Below are 23,821 nucleotides of genomic sequence, written 5' to 3'. Positions count from 1 at the left end.
TATGATCGCTAAAAAGGACACAACATAGTTTGTAATGAGGAAGAAAAAAAAAATTCCAGCATCTGGGGAGTGGGGAGGGGGAAGGGCATTAATGATTTTTGCTTTTCAGAAGTGTTCCTGCAAGCTTTGCCCTCTTCCTAAAGGAAAACTCACTGTGTGCCTTTTCAAGCTGTAAGCACTTTGAATTCTCACTTGTTGAGCCTAGCCTCAAACCTGACTAGCACTGACCATGAGATGGCAGGGGGTGACCCCAATACCAGCACTTTCCTGCAAAATACCTACTGATGTCCACATGATTGAACTGATATTATAGACATATAAAACTATTTGGAACTGACTGCCTCAAGTAGTCCCTCTTGAAACCATAGACTGAACTGCACAATTTGGACTAGACTAAGAACCTAGGGTGGGAGGCCCCATAGTGGAAGGCCACACTGGGTGCCCTGTTAACCTGTATTGCCTGGCTGATGTATGTCCTGCTGGGCATGCCGCAGGAGTGGAAAACCTCTTGCTTCTATGCATACCACATGCACCCTCTGAGACTGTACTCCTTGTCTGTTTGCCCTTGCTTATCATGCAATGCCTCAGCCCTGGAAGACTTTCAGGTCAGCTTCAATTTACTGGCTGTGCCTGAATTGATGCCTTGGGCCAAGTTAAAAAAAAAATAAAAAGTTTTAAAAACAGAAACTCAAGGATGAAGCCATTTGGCTTTCTCAGATATATATATGGTTTATTTATTTCAATTGACTTACTAAAGGACCCCTAAATTTAGGGCATAATTGAGATCAATATTGCAGGTTGCTCTCAAGGTCCTACTTGAGATACTTTTGCTGTAAAGATGCCTTGGCCAAGGGCCAAAGCCTGCTTATTCTTAGCAAGTCCTGCTTACAAGGTTGGCCTTAGGCTAGTTGTCTGAGAATTGTGATTTGGGAGGGTTCCCATTATTTGCAGAGCTGATAAGAATGACTTACTGTACCTAAAATGTCTGTGCAACCAATGTGGTTTATGCTGAATACCTGCTTTCCTTCTGGGAATCTTTAGGCAGGGTGCCTACATGACCAGCCCCCAATAAAAACCTTGGGCATGGAGTGTCTAATGAGCTTCCCTCGTAGACAACATTTCATATGTGTTGTCACAACTTGTTGATGGCGGAAATAAGCATGTCCTGTGTGACTGTGCTGGGAGAGAACTTTTGGAAGCTTATGCGTGATTTCCTCCAGACTTTGCCCCATGTGCCTTTTCCATTTGCTGACTTTTTTTTTGTATCCTTTCAAAAAAAGATACAAGTTTAGCTGTGAGTATGACTAACTACATGGTGAGTGTTTTCCATTCTCCTGGTGAGTCATTTGAATCTGGTGGGTAGTTTGGGTCTCCCCCACCCCAACAGGATTGTACTATGACATTGTAGTTGTGCAGCTCTAAAGAAAACTAATGAGGGGCGCCTGGGTGGCTCAGTCAGTTAAGTGTATGACTTTTGGTTTCAACTCAGGTCATGATCTTGCGGTTTGTGAGTTCAAGCCCCGCATTGGGCTATGCTCTGACAGTGTGGATCTTACTTGGGATTCTCTCTGTCTCTTTCTCTGTCCCTCCACTGTTCATGTTGCCTGTCCCTTTCTCCAAATATAAATAAACAAATGAGAAAAAATGAAAACTATGCATGGAAAAGGGAACTCTGCTCATTGGGTATAGATGTGAGTTGTGGTGCTTGCTCTAAAAACACCTCCCAAATGTTACGTTTTCATTGACTCATGACATTAGTCAGTAGGCTTGCAGTATAGTCTGGGACATGGCAGTAGGAAAATTAGATGATCAAGTCTCAGACTTGGTGGGGACAAACATTATGGCAGAAGAATGCACAAGACCCATGCCTTCTGTTCACAACCCATGTGGATGCCTATGGGAAAGGACTGTTGGAGGATAAACAGAAATGCAATCAACAAGCTGATTTGGCCTGAACTTCCCAAGTAAGGACTGTAGCCACATGGATATACTATCACAGAGGGAATCGCAATCCATTTACAAGTCAAGACTGGGCGTGAAAATAAGCTGTTGTGATTTTAGCACCTGAGACCAAGGAAGCCTGGCACACATGCCCAAACTGCTAACTACACACTTAAGTAGCAAGTGGAACTCAAGGACACATAATCTGGGGCACTGGTCTTGGCAAATGGACTATGTAATTAATCTTCTTATTCTTTGTCCCCCCCCACCCCCCGCCGCTTCCATGTCTACTTCCTGGGAAACTGGGGTACTGGGGTTTGTGAATATAAAAGAAGAGCCAGGGAGTGGAAGAATCTAACTTGGTGTTTTGTTTTGCTCCCAAACTAAGTTTCCTGGATTTGGACTGTTATGGATGATGATAATGATCATGGATATGGAATGACAACTCTAAAGTGCTCCTAGTCTGGCCCAGAGGATGGGAGGTGTTCTAGGGTGTTACATGTTGGACAAGAAAGAAACTGCTGAGCCACCTGGAAATGATTCTGGACATATGGTGTGAGTGAGACATGGGAGCACTGGTAAAAGGGTGACATTATTGCTGTGGGGACTAATACTGAGCATATGGCTATAGCAGCACAACAACAATCTTGGCTGCTGGGGAGACTTGGGGTTAGCAAGGAATAATTAATCTCTCTCAGTTCTTGTCTACAGAGCAGCTGGCCAATTTATTTTATTATTTTAAAAATATGTTTATTTATTTTGAGACAGTATGTTGCGTGTGTGCACATGAGCAGGGGAGGGGCAGAGAGAGAGAGAGAGAGAGAGGGAATCCCAAGAAGGTTCTGCACTGTCAGCACAGAGCCCCAGGAGGGGCTCTATCTCATGAACTATGAGATCATGACCTGAGCTGGAATCAAGAGTCAGATGCTTAACTGGCTAAGCCACCCAGGCACCCCATATCTGGCCAATTTAATGGAGATGGCCACTACCAGCCTCAACGTGATGGATGGCCAGTGGGAAATATTAATCTAAGAACTTTCAGAAATGTCCCAGTAGCTTCTGACTCCAAGAGTTAACAGTCTGCACTCAAGACAACAGAATAAGATCAACTTTCTGGACATTGATTGGATTTCCTTTAACCTCATTCTATTTACATACTATTGCACCTGCTCTGAATTTAACTGATTGTTGAATCTCCATTGCCTATTAGGATATCTGGTGGGGTGGCCTATATTGTAAAAAGAGCTTGGTTGGTGATGTGAAAGGTTAGGAGGTAGAGTTATATGGTAACTGCTCCGTGCAAGTGTCCTTTTGTGTATTCATTCAGACAAGACCATAGACAAGGCTTATGCTCAGTTCATTTAAGTTTTGGTAGAGTGCCCCATAACAGGAGAGAATGGCAGGCTTGTGAGGAACATGGCCATTTCTTACCCACCTCTTTATCTTCCCTTGAGGCTGTGATGAGACAATTTCTCATTACCTTCCAGGTTCTAGTGAGATATAAGTGTTTCTGCCTCGAAATTCCCCTCTTCCCCCTACTTCAGGGTAGATGTATGCTATAGGGTATAGATGTATACTATAATACTCCAAACTGCTGAGTATGACATTGGCTTATCAGAAACAGAGCTCCCCATTGCCCATGTTGCATTGTTATCTGACGTCTTCTGTTTTGGCATCCGATGGGGCAAGGGACACAGTGAATTGGCACCTTTGCTGATCTTTGTATTGTTGTCTGTGTAAGAAACTACCTTATCTAAACAGGCTCATTTTTCTTTACCAGGTGAATCTCTCAGCCTTGCTTGACAGCAATCATGACAAATGCTCTGGACTCACCCATATGCACTTGTGTGAGAGAAAAGGTCCAAGGCCCAAGAGGCGTGGCCTGCTTCCTCCTCCCAATTCAGTTTAAAGACTAGTTATAGTTGAGTAATGTCAGAAAAGTGATTAGAATTAGTTTTGGTTTTTATTACTACAAAAAATTTGTATGTTTAAAAGTAAGGTGTGCTCATGATGACTTTTTAACAGACTAATTCTTGGCTCCAGTTTTTGAAACTGCCCACTGGTTTGTATCTGGAGAATAATCTGGGACATCTTAGTGTTTAACTTTTCTTTTTTGGCAGTGTGTCCGGTGTCTTGTTGTTGTTTTTAAATCTTGTTTTTTCATTCATTAACCAGTGAGCAGTCTTAGAGGACAGATTGATTCTACTTCCTAGATTTAGTTTAGAAAACATAGGCTTCACCTGATGCTCTTAAGAAAGCATATTGCAAATGCCTCATTTAATAACATACTCTACTTTTTGAAATTTGCCTTTTCTCTCCACCCTTGAATAGGTCCAGTATTTGATGAAACTCATGAAAGTGAGTGGAACCTGACTTGTCCCTCTTTTCTAGGATACAATGTATATATGATTGTGACTTTTAAAGTAATTTGCTATTTCCTTATTTATTTGAAGTTAATTTCTAACTTTTTAAATTTATAATGAAGAAAAATATTACATCTTTTGAAATATACTCAAGGAATTGAGTTTGTAATTTGAACAATTTTCATTGTTGGCGCCCTTGAGTGGCTCAGTGGGTTGTGAGCCCAACTCTTGATTTCAGCTCAGGTTGTGATCTAATGTTTGTGAGACTGAGCCCTGCGTTGGGCTCTGCGCTGACAGCATGGAGCCTGCTTGGGATTCTCTCTCTCCTCAGCTCCCTGCCCCTCCCCCACTCACTTTCTCTCAAAAATCAATAAACTTAAAAAAAAATAAAGAATTTTATCCTATTAAAAAAAATGTTTGGTGGCACCTGGGTAGCTCAGTCGGTTAAGCGTCCAAGTCTTGATTTTGGCTAAGGTCCTGATCTTGTTTTGTGAGTTCAAGACCTGCACGGGGCCCTGCACAGGCAGCACAGAGCCTGATTGGGATTCTCTCTCTCCCTCTGTCTCTCTGCCCCATTCTCACTCATGATGTCTTTGTCTCTCTCAAAATAAATACATAAAACTTAAAAAAAATTTTTTAAAGTTTCATTGTCAAAAAAAAGTAAGTGTAGCAACCATTATATAGTTCCAATATGTAAGTGTATGCATATATATGTATATTAGAATTCTGGGAGAACACAGAAGAAACTAGTAATAGAGGTGAAGGAATTGATTGGTGATGTTGAAATGGGAACTGGGTACACATAGCAAGACTGTAGAGTTCAGAGGAAACAACCAGACTATATATTGCCCATGTATATCATTTTTTCAAAATTTTTTAACGTTTATTTATTTTTGAGACAGAGAGAGGCAGAGCATGAACGGGGGAGGGTCAGAGAGAGAGAGGGAGACACAGAATCTGAAACAGGCTCCAGGCCCTGAGCAGTCAGCACAGAGCCCAACGCGGGGCTGGAACTCATGGACCGCGAGATCATGACCTGAGCCGAAGTCGGACGGTTAACCGACTGAGCCACCCAGGCGCCCCTCCATGTATATCATTTTATAGTTTTTAACATGATAATACCTGTTGAATACTTAATTTAAAATTAAAATAGATTATATTATTTTTATAATTTGATAAATATCTATTTCCTTAGAAAGTTTTGAGAATTTCTTTATGATGGCTCATCTAAATAAGTTTGTAAGATAGCATTCAAGTTAATTAAGAAGGCATCAGACCAATTTATTTATTTATTTTTATTTAAAATTCTTTTTTTCATTTTTATTTATTTATTTTTATTTTATTTAAAAAAAAATTTTTTTTCAACGTTTATTTATTTTTTTTTTGGGACAGAGAGAGACAGAGCATGAACGGGGAGGGGCAGAGAGAGAGGGAGACACAGAATCGGAAACAGGCTCCAGGCCCTGAGCCATCAGCCCAGAGCCTGACGCGGGGCTCGAACTCACGGACTGCGAGATTGTGACCTGGCTGAAGTCGGACGCTTAACCGACTGCGCCACCCAGGCGCCCCATCTTTTTTTCATTTTTAGATAGAGATTTTAGATGAGATAGAGAGTAGGCAGAGGGGGAGAGAGAGAGAGAGAGAGACTTTTTTTTTTTTTTAGTATTTATTTTTGAGAGAGGGCATGCACGCATTAGCGGGGAATGGGCAGAGAGAGGGGGACAGAGGATCCAAAGCAGGCTCTGCTCTGGCAGCAGCAAGTTCAATGTCAATGTCGGATGCTCAACAGACTGAACGTCCTGGTGCCCAAAGAGAGAGAGACAGAGAGAGAAGAGAAAGAGAGAGAGAGAGAGATAATCTTCAGCAGGCTGCACACTAAGCGTGGAGCCCACCACTCTAGGATCATGACCTGAGCTGAAATCTAGAATTGGACACTCAACCAACTGAGCCACCCAGGTATCCCTACACCAGTTTATAACAAGTACAAGTAATGTAATGTGAACATGGGCCTTAACTAAATACAGCTCACTTGGTTTGGGAGCATAATTTGTTCCAGAAACAGTCTTATAATCCAAAGCACTTGTATATTAATGTGAATTTCCCCATAAGAAATAATGAAAACTCAGATTCGTTTCACAACCCAAAAATATTCATATAAAATTATTATAATATTGTCATATAACATAAAATAATAAAGAAAATACAAAATATAAAGAAAAATAAACAAATTAATCTGCACTTATGTTTGAAAACCTTTGTGGCTGGTGTGAGAGAGACTAGAGAGAGGAGGGTAATTATGTAGGACAACTTTCACTATCGCTGACGGAATCATTGCTATCTATTGGGTCAATGGATCTTTTTCTTTTTGTACAACTTTAACAAGGAACCTATCCAATAACACTTGCTTTGCCTCCTTTTGAGGATTTTGCAGAAATGTGACATTGCATTGTCGTTAAACAGATTCATCACTTGCACTGTTACAGCCTTATTGGGTAGTGCTTTTCTACAAAATTTTGCACTGTTTCCCACATTTTACACATCTCCCTAATCTCATTTGAAGTGAGGGATTCCTCCACCTTTATCTCCTCCTCTGCAGATGAGATCTCCTCTGTAACCTCTTGCTGTTGCTCACAATGCAGATCCATCAGTTTGTTGGTGGTCAGCTCCTGGCCATGTTCCTCCACCAGCTTTTCAATGTTGTCCTCATTCACCTCCAGTCCCATGGTCTTCCCCAAGGACACAATTTCATTGACAACTGGCAGCTCCTGTTCATGAGCAAGCCCCTCTAAGTTATGTCCAAGAACGCAATCAGGCCAGTTTTCTCCAAGCAGAATTCAGGGTTCTCTTGGTGACCCCATCCTAGGTTTTATCAGTGAACTTGAGGCAGTTTCTAATATGGAAATAATTTTTCCAAAACCCTCGGAGGGTAAGGTTTTTTTCCTTCAGTCACCTCGAAGAATCGCTGAAATAGTGCTTTGCTTTAAAGCTTTTTGAAATTCAAAATGACCTGCTGATCCATGGGCTGGAGGATTGGAGTGATGTTGGGAGGAAGGAATTTGAGCTTAATGAGCTCGAATTCCTCCAATAAGTCAGCCTCAAAGCCTGGAGGATGAGCAAGAGCATTATCCATAGCCAGCAAGGCTTTGAGTGGCCGACTCTTTTCTAAAAGCTATTTCTTCCCTGCAGGATCGAAGACCTCATTGATCCACTTAACAAACAAGATATGAGTAACCCAAGCTTTGCTGTTGGACCTCCACATAATGTTTAACTGGCTCTTCTGCACCTTGCATTTCTTGAAGGCTCATGGATTCCCGGAATGATACACAAGCAAAGGCTTGACTTTGAAATCCCCACTTGCATTAGCATAACACATGAGGGTGAGATGGTCTTTCATGGATTTGTGACCGAGCATTGCATTCTCTTCTTCTGTAATGTAGGTCCTCTTTGGTATCTTTTTCCCAAAAAGCCCCACCTCATCACAGTTAAAAACTTGCTCTGGCAGGTAACATTCAGAAACCATGATCTTTTGGAACTTAGGAGTGAATGCCTCAGCTGCTTAGTGTCCGAACTCGCAGCCTCTCTGTGCCTCACAACACTATGGATGCCACTTCTCCTCTTAAAGTTATCAAACAATCCCGTTTGCCTTGAAGACTTCTTCATTTTCTGTTGCTGTACGTGGCAGTTTACTTATGAGGTTGCTGTACCAGGCCTTTGCCTTCTTGCAGATAAATTTCTCGGTCACAGTATCACCTGCTAGTTACTTCTTGTTTATCCAAACCAGAAGCAACTTTTCTATATCTTCCAGAACATATGGCCATTGCTTTGATATTCTTATGACTCCTTTTGCTGCATCTAGACCCCTTATTTCTTCTTTCTTCTTCAATACTGTGCAAATGGTCAATATAGACTTATAAAATCTTGCAATTTCAGCCACTCACATACCTTGTTCATATTTCTCAATGATTTCACTAACTTCCACCATAATCATCTTCTTACTGCCTTTTCAACCTTTTTCTACATGGGGGTCATTGTATACATTCACATGGATGTTGACTACAGTACAGTATTAATAAACTCTTGTCATATACTGCATTTAATGGAACTGGCAATAAGGCAGCAGAGGAAAGGGTCTGTATCTGGAGGCAGCCTGGCCTAGAATGAAAAAAAACATTCCTAAGCTTACTCCTGTATGGAAAAGCAAAGGACTGTCCATAGGTGCTTTGAAGTGACAAAAAATACTCTAGTGCCAGTTGTAGGCACCTTCCAATGTTCTGAAAAATCACTGATTTCTGCCAAACACCGTGGCCTGAGACCAAGCATCTGAGCATGGGAGACGATAACCCACAATTCCGCAGAAAGAGAGAGAGAGAATCATTGGCTCAGTTGTGATCATGTGACATTTGGCATCACGTACTACCTGTATTGCAAGACATCGCTCATTTATCAAGTTAAAATTTATTAGAAACGTTTCCTTGTGTCTTGCAGAACACTCACAGACAAGTTGCTCTCAATCCAAGGTTCTACTGTACTTCGATCTTTGGTCCAGTCCAGAGATAAAATTTTGAAAGAAGTGCATTGCCCTGAATTGCAGACCCAAGAATAGCTTGGTCATGAGGGCTAGGGCAGAGTGAGAGAGGGAAGAAAGGTAGGTGACAAGGTCAGAGAGACAATGGAATGGTCCCTTGCCTATAGCCTATGGTGATAGAAGTAGTTCCTTTGAAGCACCAACTTCAGACTGCAAAGTCCTTCCATGCTATAGACTCCTTCTACCTGAACCCTGTGGATACTAGACTCTTACCCAAGAACAAGGGGTAAGAGGCTGCACACTGTGGGTTATAATTTCCATTTGAAATTAAGATATATACTTTAGTGTGGCCTAACTTATTTTGCTCCCTGTAGAATCTAGCTAATGAAAGAGTTTTCTCACCAATTACTTCATGACTACTTGCTCATTCAGGACACATAGCTCCCCTTCTACCACCAACATTCTTCTATGTCAACCAAGTCAATGTGAAAGAAGACCATTTGAGGGTTGCAGAAATTAATTCAAGGTCTTTGGGATTGGGTACTAGTCAGAGGTCACACTGAGGAGAGCACTAAACACATCCCAGACATGTGAGGAATGATCCTGGTGCTTTCAGGAGCAGGCAGCCTAAGGCTGTGGCTCATATAGTTATTATAGTTATGAGCCACCGAAAAGCTCATGGAGACAGTGATTAATCCAATATTGCTATTTATCTATAAAACTCAATTTTTCAGATACAAGGATAAGGCTTGTGTTGTGACTTTTCCTTCTGGCCCTCATTCATCATCCTTCATTTGTTGGCAACCATTTATTGAACACTTAATAGATGGCAGGTATTATGCTAAGCACTCAACTTGCCTTATTAAGTCATCATAAGCTGCTATTATTATTATCCCCATTCTACAGAGAAGAAAACTGAGGTTCACAGAAAGTCTATATGATCAAGTTTCCACAATTCACAAGGAGTAGAACTGGGACATGAACCCAGGTATGTCTGACATCAGGTCTATTATTTTAATCAGTCTTCTTTACTACAAGAAATTACAAAGGAACTTCAAAGGAGCTCATAATTTGACAGAAAATTTAAGAGAGGCCCAAGTAAGATATAATTATGAGGCCTGGCCTCCATTTCACTCATGTTGGCTTGTACATCTTTGGGGCAGGCCCACCTGCAGTAGGAACTCAAACATTTTGTGTTGAGAAGAAATGGTACACATTGGTACCAGCATTCTTAGGACTTGCTATGTTCACCTCTGTGAATTTGGTGAATGTATCATAATGCAAAGGCCATTGGGAAAGCCAGAATAGGGGCTCAGGAAAAGCAGGACACCAAGGTCAAATGGAGAGATTCTAGAAATAATCTGCAGATGTATTGACACAGATTTGGTCCTTGTGTAGATTTGAATGCTGTCTTTTTTTCCCCCTCTCTTTCAAAGCATTTATTGGTCTAAGAACTTAGGATCAATCACAGGTAGCCCCATTCCAGGCAGCCTGAATGCTCATCATTTCTCTCCTCTGCTTCCATTTTATGTCCATGCTATGCCTGGATGTCTGTTTCCTGCCTTCCCAATGTATTACAATTCTTCTATCTTACAATGACTATACATAAAGTTTCTATTTCTGAAAAATACAGTAAGCCATTTTCAAAAATAAAAACAGTAGCTGATGCTACCCCCTCCCCCCATGAACAGTCTTTAGAGGCATACAGACCTGGGTTCAATCCTGGATTTTGCTGCTTCCTATCAGGAAACTTGCCAAGTTTATAGATTCAGTTACTACTCCTGATAAATGGGTATTGTAAGTAAGAAAGTTCTAAACAGTAAAAATGATATGAAATTAAATCATGTATGTAAACCACCTAGCTCAATAACTGCCATATATATATGTTTATCCACATATATTTACATATATATGTGTATGTATATACATACATTCCTTAATATATTTCACTTTCTTCCTTTTTACTACTCAGCCAAATTGAGATAATCCTCTCTTTTACATCTGATAAAACCTCACATGTCTCACTTTCTACCTGCCCTGTGGTATTTCTGTAGTTGTCTTATTTTCTCTTCAGGACTACAATATCCTTAAGGAGAGAGGATTGCTTAGAATGTGTGACTCATTTCCCACTCCCTTACTTCTGCCTCCCTCATCCTGCATTTATACAAAGTTCTTTATACACAGTATGTTCTTGTTAAAGACTTCTTCAAAACATGGTTAACATAAGGCAGAGAATCCCAAGCAGGCTTTGCACCTTCAGCAGAGAGCCCGATGTGGGACTCAAACTCGTGAACCATGAGATCATGACGATGATGATATCATGACCCGAGCGAAGTCAGATGCTTTAAGTGACTGAGCCACCCAGGTGCGCCCCCCTCCTTCTGGTTTTTTAAGAAAGTAAAAACTACTGCAGAAATGGATCTGGCTGTATGGGTTTCAGTGATTAGTGTTTATTTGTTTCTTTTCTCCCCCCATTGAAACCCTCCCAGGTACTTGCCCCCACCTTTTTGATGTTTATTTATTATTTTTGAGAGACAGAGCATGAGTGGAGGAGGGGCAGAGAGGGAGGAAGACACAGAATCCAAAGCACGCTCCAGGTTCTGAGCTGTCAACACAGAGCTCAAACCCATGAACCATGAGATGGTGACCTGAGCTGAAGTCAGATGCTTAACGAACTGAGCCACCCAGTCTCCCCAGTACTTGCCTCTTCTAATTTGGCTACCTGGCAGTGAGGTTTCCAAATATCTCAAGTACCAAAATATCTCAAATCACACCTACGAAGAGGAAATCGGGATTCTGTGTCAACTGAGTAGGCTGCAGGATTGTAGAAAAAAACCCTAATTAATTTGTGACCCAGAAAATCCTGTCTAAAATCTGCCATCTAGTGTGGGCATTACAGAATTACGTGTTATTGGACACATTAATCCTATGGTTAATTCTTCTTCCCTATGGATATGAAGTTTGAAATTTTAAATTGTCAAACAAAATGATCAAAAATAGCATTAAATTTGGATTCCCATTTGGTTTTAATTATAGTTGTATATAGAGATAGAGACAGAGATAGAGATACTAGATAGATATATTGATATGCCAAACAGAGCTCTTGATCAGCATGGTAATGTGGTACAGGAAACCTTTAAATATAAAAATTACCTACTAATGAATTTTTATAACTGGTAATAAAAACAAGGAAACACATTCCCCTTGTTTTCCTTATTACTGGTAAATGTCATCCCTGATCGGAAAGTGTGAGTTTGTTGAGTACATTCTATTGTTCTAGGCTCTTTACCTACCTACTTTAATTTCATTTAAACCTCATCTTTTGCTTTTTGAGTTAAAATATTACAATACCCATTTTACATATAAGAAAATTGACACCTAAAAGATGAAGTAATTGGTCTTATATCACAGCTGGTTAGTAAAAGCAGGATTTGTACACACTGCTGTTAACTCATGCTCATGCTCTTTCATCTACTCCATAATGCCTGTTACAGTTTTTGAAATATTGAAAATAGTGTACAAACCTCCACTATGTAGCAGTAAACCCCTCTTTCATTTCTGATATTGGTAATTCATGAGTTCTCTCTTTTTTCTTTTTCAATCTTGCTATAAATTTATCAATTTTTTTTTATCTTTTCAAAGAACTACTTTTGGTTATATTGATTTTCTGTTTTCAATATTATTTCTGCTCTTGTCCCTTCTTTTCTTCTGATTGCTTTGGGTTTATTTTGTCCTTTTTCTGTTTTTCTTTTTTTAAGTTTCTTAAGTCTTAAGGTTTAAGGCTTAAGTATTAAGGCTTTCTTTTTTTTTTCTAATATAGGCATTTAATGCTATAAAATCTCCCCTAAACACTGCTTTAAGTGCATTCTACAAATTTTGTCATATATTTTCATTTTCCTTTAGTTTAAAACACTTTCCAGTTTCACTCAAATTTCATTTTCATCCAAATTAAAATCTTTTTTAATTTGAAATTTCCTTGATGTATGAACTATTTAGAAGTATGTTGTTTAATGTCCAGGTGTTTAGAGATTTTTCTGTTATCTTTCTGTTATCAATTTCTATTTTAATTCCATTATGATCAGAGAATATAGTTTGAATGATTATTTTTTTAATGTCTGTTTATTTATTTTGTGTGAGAGAGAGAGCATGTGCACGAGTTGGGGAGGGGCGAGAGAGGAAAAGAGAGAATCCCAAGAAGGCTCCATGCTGTCAGTACAGAGCCCAATGCGGGGCTCAATCCGTGAGATCATGACCATGATCTCATGTGATCACAAACCGTGAGATCATTTCCTGAGGCAAATTAAGAGTCAGATGCTTAACTGACTGAGCCACCTAGGCACTCCAGTTTGAATGATCCTAATCCCTTTACATTTATTAAGATTTGGGGGCAGGAAGTTGTGGGGGAAAATTTATTAACATTTTTTTAATGTTTATTTATCAAGAGAGAGAGAGAGCATGAGGGAGGGGCAGAGAGAGGAGAGGGAGAATCCCAAGTAGGCTCCATGCTATCAGGGTAGAGCCCAACAGCGGGCTTAATCCCCTGAACCATGAGATCACGACCTGAGCAGAGATCAAGAGTTCAACTCTTTTTTTTTTTTAATTTATTTTTGACAGAAGAGAGAGAGACAGAGCATGAGTGGGGGAGGGGCAGATAGAGGGAGACACAGAATCTGAAGCAGACTCCAGGCTCTGAGCTGTCAGCACAGAACCTGATGTGGGGCTCGAACTCACGGATGGTGAGATCATGACCTGAGCCGAAGTCGGACGCTCAACCGACTGAGCCACCGAGGCACCCCAAGAGTTCAAGTCTTAACCCACTGAGACACCTAGGCGCCCGTAAGATTTGTTTTTATCACATACACACACACACACATACACACACACATACACAGACACACACATATTTGTTTTATCACAAATCTTTGATGGATGTTTCATGTACACTTGAAAAGAAAATGTACTCTGCTGTTGTTGGATAGAGTATTCTGTAAATGTCAATTAAATCCAGGTTAATGGTGTTCAGTCCTTCAGTGTCCCTGCTGAACATCTGTCTACTGGTTCTATCAACAAGATAGGAATGTTGACATTTCCATCTATAGTTGTGTGTTTTTCTATTTTACCTTTCACTTTTTTTAGTTTTTACTTCATATATTTTGAAGCTTTGTTGTTAGATGCACCCACATTTAGGATTTTTATGTCTTCTTTATGAATTGAGTCTTTTATCATTATGTAATGTTCCTTAGTGGTACCTAGCTTCTGAAATGACTCCTAACGATTCCCAACTCCTGTTACTTGCACCTGTATGTGATCGTCTCCTCTTGAATATAGGCTGGACCTGGTGACTCACTTTTAATGAACAGAGTATGGCAAAAAAATGATGAGCCATCTCTTCCAAGATTAGTTTTATAAATTATTGTGACTTTTTTTTTTTTTTGCTTGCACTTTCTCTCTGGGTTTTGTTTTGTTTTGTTTGTTTTTGTTTTGTGCCCTTACTCTGATGATGACATACCGTGAGCAACCTTATGGAAAGGCCCATATGGCAAGGAGCTGAGTGTGGCTGGCCTCTGGCAAACAGCCAGTGAGGAACTGAGGCCCTCATTCTAACAGCCTGGGAACAACTGAATCCTGCCAACAACATCATGAGTGGGTTTGGAAGCAGATCCTTCTTTGGTTAAGGCTTCAGGTGAGACCACAGCCCTAGCTGACCTTTGATTGAAGCCTTGCTAGAGACCCTGAAGCACAAAATTTAGCTAAGCCATAAGGAGATTCCTGACCAACAGTAACTGTAAGATAATAAATGTGTGTTATGGACCACTTGGGTGACTCAGTTGGTTAAACATCTGACTCTTGATTTTGGCTCAGGTCATGATCTCACAGTTGTGAGATGAAGCCTTGCATCTGGCGCTGAGCTGAGCGTGGATTCTGTTTAAGGTTTTCTCCCTCTCCCTCTGCCCCTCCCCTGCTTGTACTTGCTCTCTCTTTAAAAAAAAAAAAGAAATAAAATAAAAGTGTGTTGTTTTAGGTCACTAAATTTGGGGGTACTTCATTATATAGCAAGAAGTAACTAATATACCTACCTGGTAATTTTCTTTGCTCTGAAGTCTACTTTTGCCTTTAATATAGCTGTTCCAACCTCCTTTTCTATTAGAGTTTACATTTCCCCCCACCCTTTAAATTTTAACATATCTATATCATTATATTTGAAGTGACTTTCTAGTAGACAGCATATAGCTGGGTCATGTTTTTTAATTTATTCTGACAATCTCTTTTAATTGATGTGTATAGAGCATTTAGAGTTGTATGATTATTGATATTTAAATTTCAATTCCTTATCATCATTTTGTTATTTGTTCTCTATTTTCTCTGTTTTTCATTCCTTGGTTATCCCTTCCCTACTATCATCTGGAAAATTAGAACAGTTTTTGGTATTCCATTTTAATTTATTGATTGCATTTTAGCTGTATCTTTTTGTATAGTTTTGTGGAGAAGTTGCTCCAGAGATTTTGATGTACATACTTAACTTTTCGGTTTCCTTAGAATCAGTATTTTATCATTCAAATGGACCCACCATTTAGGTTCTTTTACCTTTCTTCTTTTATGTTATAGTTATCTTATATATTACATCTATGTGTATTGAAAACTCATTAAAACAATGTTTTAATTTTTGTTTTCAACCATAAAAAATATTTTAAACAAATAAAAAATAATCTATTCTATTTATACTTATGTTATTCTTCCTTCCTTTCTGATGTTCCCAGTTTCCCTCTGACGTTAGTTTCCTAATATCTGAACTTCCTTTAGAAATTTTTAAGAGCAGTTTTTTTCAACAAATTCTCTTAGTTTCCTTTTATCTGAGTATGTCTTTATTTCATCTCCATTCCTGAAGGATGTTTTCACTTGATACAGAATTCTGAGTTATCATCTCTTCTGTTTTTTTCTCTTTTTGGCACTTTAAACTTCTAAAATGAGTTTTTTAATGTTTATTTATTTTTGAGAGAGAGAGAGCAACTGGGGGGGGGCACAGAGAGAGGGAGACAGAGGATCCCAAGCAGGCTCTGTGCTGTCAGCACAGAGACCAATGCTGGGCTCAAACTCAAAAACCATGAGATTGTAACCTGAGCCAAAGTCAGATGCTTAACCAACTGAACCCCCAGGCACCCCTCTTTTTGGCACTTTAGTCTTGGGTGTCATATTTAGGAGATGAATCACTGGGTTTTACTCCTGAAGCCAAGACTATACTGTGTTAACTAACTTGAATTTAAATTAAAAAAAAATCTTATACTCCTTCTGCCTCCACAGTCATTTGAATCTTTGTCTATATATTTATTAGTAATACATTGTTAGTCTCTGGCTATCTTCAAGATTGTTGGGGCACCTGGGTGGCTCAGTCAGTTGAGTGTCCGATTTCGGTTCAGGACATGATTTCAACAGTCTGTGAGTTTAAGCCCCACGTCAGGCTCTATGCTGACAGCTCAGAACCTGGAGCCTGCTTCAGATTCTGTGTCTACCTCTCTCTCTGCCCACCTCCCCCCACCCCCCCACTTATGCTCTGTCTGTCTGTCTGTCTTTCTCTCAAAAATAAACTTAAAAAAATATTGTCTTTAGTTTTCAGCAATTTGATTGTAGCATATTTAATTCATGTTCATTTGTATTTTTAAAAAGAATTTTTAACGTTTATTTATTTTTGAGACAGAGAGAGACAGAGCATGAATGGGGGAGGGTCAGAGAGAGAGGAAGACACAGAATCTGACACAGGCTCCAGGCTCTGAGCTGTCAGCACAGAGCCCGACGCGGGGCTGGAACTCATGGACTGCCAGATCATGACCTGAGCTGAAGTTGGACGCCTAACTGACTGAGCCACCCAGGCGCCCCTCATTTGTGTTTTTTGTTTAGGGTTTGCTGACACTGAATCTGTAAGTTGTCGTCTTTTGCCAAATTTGGTAATTTTTTAGAAAAAAAATATATATAGTAACACAGTTTTTCTCCTCTTTTTCTGAAACTCCAATGACGTGAATGTTAGTCCTTTTTGTACTGTTCGTGGACCCATGAGGTTCTGTTCACTTTTGGCTGAGAAAGGATTTCTTTTTTCTCTGTTGTTCAATTAGGATAATTTCTATTGATCTGTCCTCAAGTTCATTGGCTCTTTCCTCTGTCACTGACATGCTTCTGTAAGGTGTTTTTGTTTACTTGTTTAGTTTTTGTATTTTCAGTTCAAATTTTTAAATGTTTTACCTAATTTGTTTAAAGAATAGTACTATCTGGGAATGCAAGCTGGTGAACCCACTCTGGAAAACAGTATGGAGATTCCTCAAAAAACTAAAATAGAACTACCCTATGACCCAGCAGTTGCACTACTAGGCATTTATCCATAGGATACAGGTGTGCTGTTTCGAAGGGACACATGCACCCCCATGTTTGTAGCAGCACTATCAACAATAGCCAAAGTATGGAAAGAGCCCAAATGTCCATTGATGGATGTATGGATAAAGAAGATGTGGTATATATACACACAATGGAGTATTACTCAGCAATCAAAAAGAATGAAATCATGCCATTTGCAACTATGTGGATGGAACTGGAGGGTATTATGCTAAGTGAAATTAGTCAGAGAAAGACAAAAATCATATGACTTCACTCATATGAGGACTTTAAGAGACAAAACAGATGAACATAAGGGAAGGAAACAAAAATAACATAAAAACAGGGAGGGGGACAAAACAGAAGAGACTCACAAATATGAAGAACAAACTGAGGGGTTGCGGGAGGGAAGATGGGCTAAATGGGTAAGGGGCACTGAGGAATCTACTCCTGAAATCATTGTTGATATGCTAACCAATTTGGATGTAAATTAAAAAAAAAAATTACAAATTAAAAAAAAAAGAATAGTACTATCTTCTAGTATATTTGTTTTCCAATTTCTCTTTTTCCCTATGTCTCATGACCCATTTTCACTGCCCCAGCTGGGTAGATGCACAGTTGTCTGCCAGCCACAGCTGGTGTTAGCTATGGTAAACTATGTGCTCAAGTGAGATATCAAATCCAGTAAAGAATTTACCACAAGTTTCCTCTACTTTATGTAAATTTTTGCCTCTTCTGCAATGTCTGTCCAGATGTTTCTTCTGAAAGTTTAAATCTCTGTTCTGAGATGTTTGAATATATACATCTCATTAGGGCAGTTTAAATTTGGGGGGAAGATGCTTTAGTTTTACTTCAAAGTTCATTATACACTATCAGAAGCCTTAATTTTTATCCTTTTGATAAATTATAGTTATTTTATATCTGAATGTTTGGGCTGTTGCCCTCTGGCTAAGAGGGTGGCTGGGAAATGACTGCTTCTCAAGATAACCTGCTAAAAGTATCCTCTTCATCTTTTTTTAACTTTTTTAATGGAGATATAAGTGGCATATAACATTGTATAAGTTTAGGGTGTACAATGTGTTATGCAACATAATTATATATATACATATATACATACATATATATGTATATATATATATATATATATATATATATATATATATAGTGGTGAGAACATTTAAGAGGTAGTTTCTTAGCAACTTTCAAGTTATAATACAATATTGTTAACTATAGTCATGATACCGTGTATTAGATCGTTAGAACTTACTCATCTTCTAATTGCTGAGCTTGTTCTCTTGGACTAACATCTCCCCAATTCCCTCACTCTCTTTCCAAATCCTCCCCCTGAAAATTTCTATTTTGTGTCTGTTTATATTTTCTATTTCTTTGCTAAGAGTTTCTACCTTTCCATTCATTTCAAGAGTGTTTGCCCTTACTTCTTGGCAAACTTTTTAATAGCTGCTTTACTGTCATTGTCAGGTAATTCTAATATGTATACAGTCTCAGTTTTGGCATATATCCATTGTCATTTCCCATGTAAAAACCAAGATTTTCAGGGTTCTTCTTATGTCAAGTAAGTTTACTTTGTATCTGAGAGATTTTGAACATTAATATTGAGACTCTGTGCGTTATTTGAATCTTATAGACTATGTTGATATTTTTGCTTTAGCAGGCCTGGGGGGAATATAATTGTGGGGGCAGGGAGGGGCAGGTGGATGATAAACCCAACTCAGTTCTCTGGTACTGATTTCTGTTCTTCTGCAATTCCAGCTATTATTTACTTTTCATTGTCTTCAGACTATTCCACACATTCTATCTAGGTTTTTTAGCTGGATCAGGGGAAGAGAAATAGTAGAGTGCAGTTACTACTTTTTACCCTGAACCTGAACTCACTGTGTCTTTTTTTTTTTTTTTTACAGATAAACTTGATGCAAATTTGCTGAACATCTACTACCACAAGGAATGACCAATAATGTTAATATTTTTTTGTCTTAAACCCAATCCTACATCATTAATTGTGTGAAATAAAGCCACCATGGAAACTCCCATATCATAGAGTATCATGGGGACTTAATTTTTTCTAATTACTGATGTAATATGTGTGGGGTTCAGAGATTTTGAAAATATAGCCAATATGTAAGAGGAACCATTGCTAAAATTTGGTTATAGAGTTTCTAAGATTTTGTTCTTTGTTTATATGTACAGATTTTAAGCAAATGTAGAAACATATTGCTTTGTTACTTTTTCTTTAACATAATAATACTGTATATTGACCAGTGTTTTCTGTGACAATAAATACTAATGTTTAATGTTTTTATTTATTTTTGAGAGAGAGAGAGAGAGAGAGAGAGAGAGAGAGAGAGAGAGAGAGAGACTGAGCACAAGCAAGGGAGGGGCAGAGACAGAGGGACACACAGAATCCGAAGCAGGCTCCAGGCTCCGAGCTGTCAGCACAGAGCCTGACGTGGGGCTTGAACCACAAACCATGAGATCATGACCTGAGCCGAAGTCAGACGCTCAACCAACTGAGCCACCCAGCGCCCCCCCCCCCCTTTTTAAGTAGGCTCCATGCCCAGCATACGGTTTGAACTCATATCCCTGAGATCAAGAGCAGATGCTCTATTGATTGAGCCAGCGAGGTGCCCCAGATTTATCATTTTTGACATTGTGCCATATTTGCCTTATGTCTCTCTCCCTTTCTTTCTCTCCATACACTCACTCACACACACACACACACACACACACACACACACACACACACATTTATGTTTTTTCAACCATTTGAGGCTAGGTTGCGTAAGTCATATTTCCTTTCCCCTGAAAACTTTAGTGTATTTCTAAGAAAAAGAATATTTTTCTGACACAACTACAGTACAGTTACCAAACTTAGGAAACTTAACATTAATAAAATACTTTCATTTTATCAGTGCTCTATAGTTGTATCTGCTCTACACTCTATATCCCAAATTAATTGTCCTAATTGCATTATGACATTTATTATTTTTTTTTGTATTTATTGGTCCAGGACTACATATTGCATTTAGTTATTATTTCTTTTAATCTTCCTTTGATTTGGAATACTTTTACAGTCTTAGTCTTTCATGACATTAGCGTTTTTGCAGCATACAGCTTAGTAGTTTTACAGAATGTGTTTCAGTTTGAGTTTGTGTGATATCCTTCAGTAGGATGCTACATCTAGATCTAAACAAGAAAAATGAAGCTGAAATAGCATCAATCACGAATATGGCTTTCATCAAAAGATATTCTTGTAGAAAAAAATTGTGCTACCAAAGGATCACCCAATATGAAAATAACAAGGGATCAAGAGGAATAAACAACACAGCTGCTAGGTAATTAATCCTTTAAGTATAGCTAATGAAATTAGGTCGACAGAAACGGTTTTGTCAGTGGTGGGGGCTCCTGCCTTTTCAATGTGTCACGTTGTGTAGGCAAAGCTATATCTACCGCATATACAATTATCATGGGCATCTTGACAATTCAATGTATATCCATTTACTGAGTTAATGAATGACGAGGATTACCCAGAACTGGCATCTTTAGTCTTACGGTTATTTTATTTTGTTGTTTGTGTACTCGTTTCACAGGAAGCTAGAACAAGAAAAAATACAAGATTTTCTGCATTCTATATGGAATCTGTGGCTAATCTTTGTTCACTTGACAAAGTGGATGTAGACCTGGTAGCTAAGAGATTCATTAATGTAAAATCCTCATCACCTCTAGGAGGTGGAGTGGGGAAGCAGGCAGGCTTCTGCAATCTCAATAGGGACAGTCTTTGGAAAAACTTATTTCCAAACGTAGAAGAACTCAGGATCTAGTTCACATTTAATTGAAAGGAAAAAAACTAAATTCCTGAAAAGATGTCAGAATATCAACAAAGGCTTCACAAACTAAGAAAGAATTCACTTAAAGAGAACAGCCAACAAAATAGGAATGCATCTCTCTGATGAAGGTGCTGGCTAAAATCAAGAAACAGTAAAAAAGTAATTTAAAGCCAGTGGAAAAAAACACTTGTTAGGGTGTAAACTAAGAAGAAAATGTAAAGAAATCTGTAGAAAAGCTTTTTAAGTTCATAGAAAAATAATGAGTAAGAATTCAGTAAACCTCTTAAAGGTAAGATAGCTCTTAAGGAAGCTATAAACCATTGAAGAGAAAGTTATATGCAGGCTCTGTCTTGCTACAGGAAGAGGAAGTTGGATGGAGCAAAACATAAAGCTCAGGAAAAACTGAAAATACATCAGAAGTCTCCAATCAGAGTAAAGAATCTCTTGATTATAAAAGTTATGATGCTAGAGTTTTCAATAATTTTCTTGTGCAGTTTGATTCTGAAACTGAGGGAAAAAGTAATAGGGATGAAATTGTATTTTCTGAATTAGACAATGGAGAGTTGGGGAATCACCAAGTTGAGAAAGTGAAAGAGAAGACAGTTATATCAGTTATCTATTGCTGCATAACAACCCCAAAACTTAGTGGTTTAAAGCATTGGTGATTTATTTATTTATTTATTTTTTCACGATTCTCTGGGTTAGCTGATAGTTTATCTGCTGGTGTTGCCTGCATTCAGCCAGAAGGTGACTGGGCTGAAAGACCAAGGTAGCCTCACTCACATTTGGTACTTGGTGCTAGCTGTCCATTGGGAACCTTAGTTCTTTTACATGTGACCTCCTATTCTCTAGTAAGCTAAGCTGGCTTCCTTATATGATGGTCTCAGGGTAGCATCATAAGAAGATGAAAACAGAAGCTGCAGTGTCCTTTAAGACCCAGCTTTGGAAGTCACATAACATCACTCCTGCACATTCTGTTGATTAAAGCAAGTCACAAGATCAGCCCAGTTTCAAAGGTTGGGGAAATAGACAACCTCTTGATGGGAGGAAGAGTAAAGTCACATTGTATAGGAACATGGGAGGAATTTGTGGTCATATTTTGTATTTCATCACAACATGGAATGGATATGACAAAGGCCCAAGCTACATCAGCATTAGTTCAAGGAGAGAAACCATTTATGACTTTAGCTGACCGATGTCAATCACTCATGATTGAAAGAAAACGTAAGGAAGGTGGAACAGGATACTCGTTCATTGTAGTCATTTCGAGACCCCTAGAAAATGCATTACAAAGCTGAGAAGTGAACTCATTAATCAGGCAGAATATGTTACTGGAAGAATGTGAGCAGAAAAGAAAGATTAGGAGTAGTCAGGTACAGAGAAAGGGAAATAGAAATAAACTGTAGAATATGAAAATACATAGCAACATTTTATTCTGCACAAGAATGCCCATGCTAATTGGATACTTGTTTGTGATACAAAGAGCTGTTACTGCAGAGATGAAGCAAGCCACCTTTCTGATACAGAAATTGATAAAGGAACAAGTGAAAAGAAGTTGGTAATACTCTGAAAATCAAGGATTGTTAAAGCAACTTCAAGAAGACATTTTGAGGTCTCTTTCCATTTTCGTTTCTAAAATGTCAAGTGCTTTGTTTCCTATTGTAATCAGAGACTACAAAAATAGCAATACCAGAGCTCATGTCTCCCTCAGTGAAGGGATCTCTTAAGCTCATTGCCCAAGGGCAGAGGGGTATATTGCCCCTTGATGATGAAGGATATCCTGTGAAATTATAGGGGCTCTATGACCATTAATGGAAGAGATGTGCTTAGACTGGAACCCTGATGCAGTATTAATCAGTAGCCAAGACAATTCCTCTCCATCCACCACAATGGATAGCTTAGTTGACTCTGGTACAAATTCCAACCCTTCTCAGATATGCCCATCACAAACCACCAGCTGGGCTTCTACCTCCTCCTGGTCAGGTTGGACCACCTTTCCCACTTCAGGAACATTAAAACTTTCCTTCTAGCCCCTATTCATGGAAGGCTGCCACCGCAGGCCTAAGATAAAACATACTTGGTCTCTACCTGAAATAATGGCCTTGTTCTATAGTTATTAAATCTGTAAACACTGATCTCCACCTTTTATCTTTAGCAATATGCTTTTGATACTTACAAAGAATACTGCTCTAAATATGTATTTTGATGCATATATACATGTAGTTCTGTTGAGTATATACCAAGGAGAGAAATTACTAGGTCACAGAGTATGTATATGTTCAATTTTAGCAGGTAATGCCAGTTCTCCAAAGTGGTGTTAAGTACTTAAAAGATATATGACCATATAAACAAAAGCGGCCTGTCTTTCATTTAAGATTAACTTGGAGACCCCAAAGCGATTTTTTATGGGAAATAAGAATTAAACTTTGAAAAAGTGAAACAAGGTATATGTATGCATCAAAAAAACCATTAGAATTTTTTTGATTATGATTGGGATGAAGTCACAATAATTTTTCCACCAAATAAACCCCTTTCCTCTCTATAATTCACATGAGAATACTATTTCCTAGCATATTTCAATAATAGCTGAATGACATAATTAATAGTTCTTCTCTACAGATTGGTTTAGTGCACTGGAATCTATTTGTTCAATACAGTGGAAATTATATGGTGTTTAATGGTTAGATATGTAATAAGATACACTTATTACTCCAGATAATTTTGTTCTGGGGCTTTAGTATATCTCTCCAGTAAACTCTCTGGTCTACAGACTAACGCAGTTAGTTAACACA

At 38.8% G+C, this 23,821-nt stretch overlaps 2 long non-coding RNA genes across 8 annotated transcripts in view; both read left to right on the top strand.

Annotated features, from left to right (window-relative positions):
• Positions 1-20,833, top strand: part of LOC106985311 (uncharacterized) — a 57,387-nt gene extending 36,554 nt beyond the window's left edge. For 4 of the 7 annotated variants that reach the window (XR_003416542.2, XR_003416545.2, XR_003416547.2 and 1 more), the window contains one exon: positions 19,107-19,233. This is a non-coding gene — a long non-coding RNA (uncharacterized LOC106985311). Of the gene's footprint in view, positions 1-1,280; positions 2,497-7,490; positions 7,682-9,735; positions 9,818-19,106 lie in introns of all 7 variants that reach the window. The other 3 variants (XR_008291194.1, XR_003416538.2, XR_003416539.2) reach the window with 3 other exon arrangements.
• On the top strand, positions 12,930-17,320 carry LOC128312206 (uncharacterized). The gene is made up of 2 exons (XR_008291195.1): positions 12,930-14,512; positions 14,692-17,320. It is a non-coding gene; the product is annotated as an uncharacterized LOC128312206 (long non-coding RNA).
• Positions 20,834-23,821: the final 2,988 nt, after the last annotated feature.

The sequence above is a fragment of the Acinonyx jubatus genome, chromosome D4 (genome assembly GCF_027475565.1).
Source record: "Acinonyx jubatus isolate Ajub_Pintada_27869175 chromosome D4, VMU_Ajub_asm_v1.0, whole genome shotgun sequence".
In the NCBI taxonomy this organism is placed as follows: Eukaryota; Metazoa; Chordata; class Mammalia; order Carnivora; family Felidae; genus Acinonyx; species Acinonyx jubatus.
The sequence above is the reverse complement of the archived record's forward strand: the minus strand, read 5'-3'. Positions and strand labels throughout refer to the sequence as shown.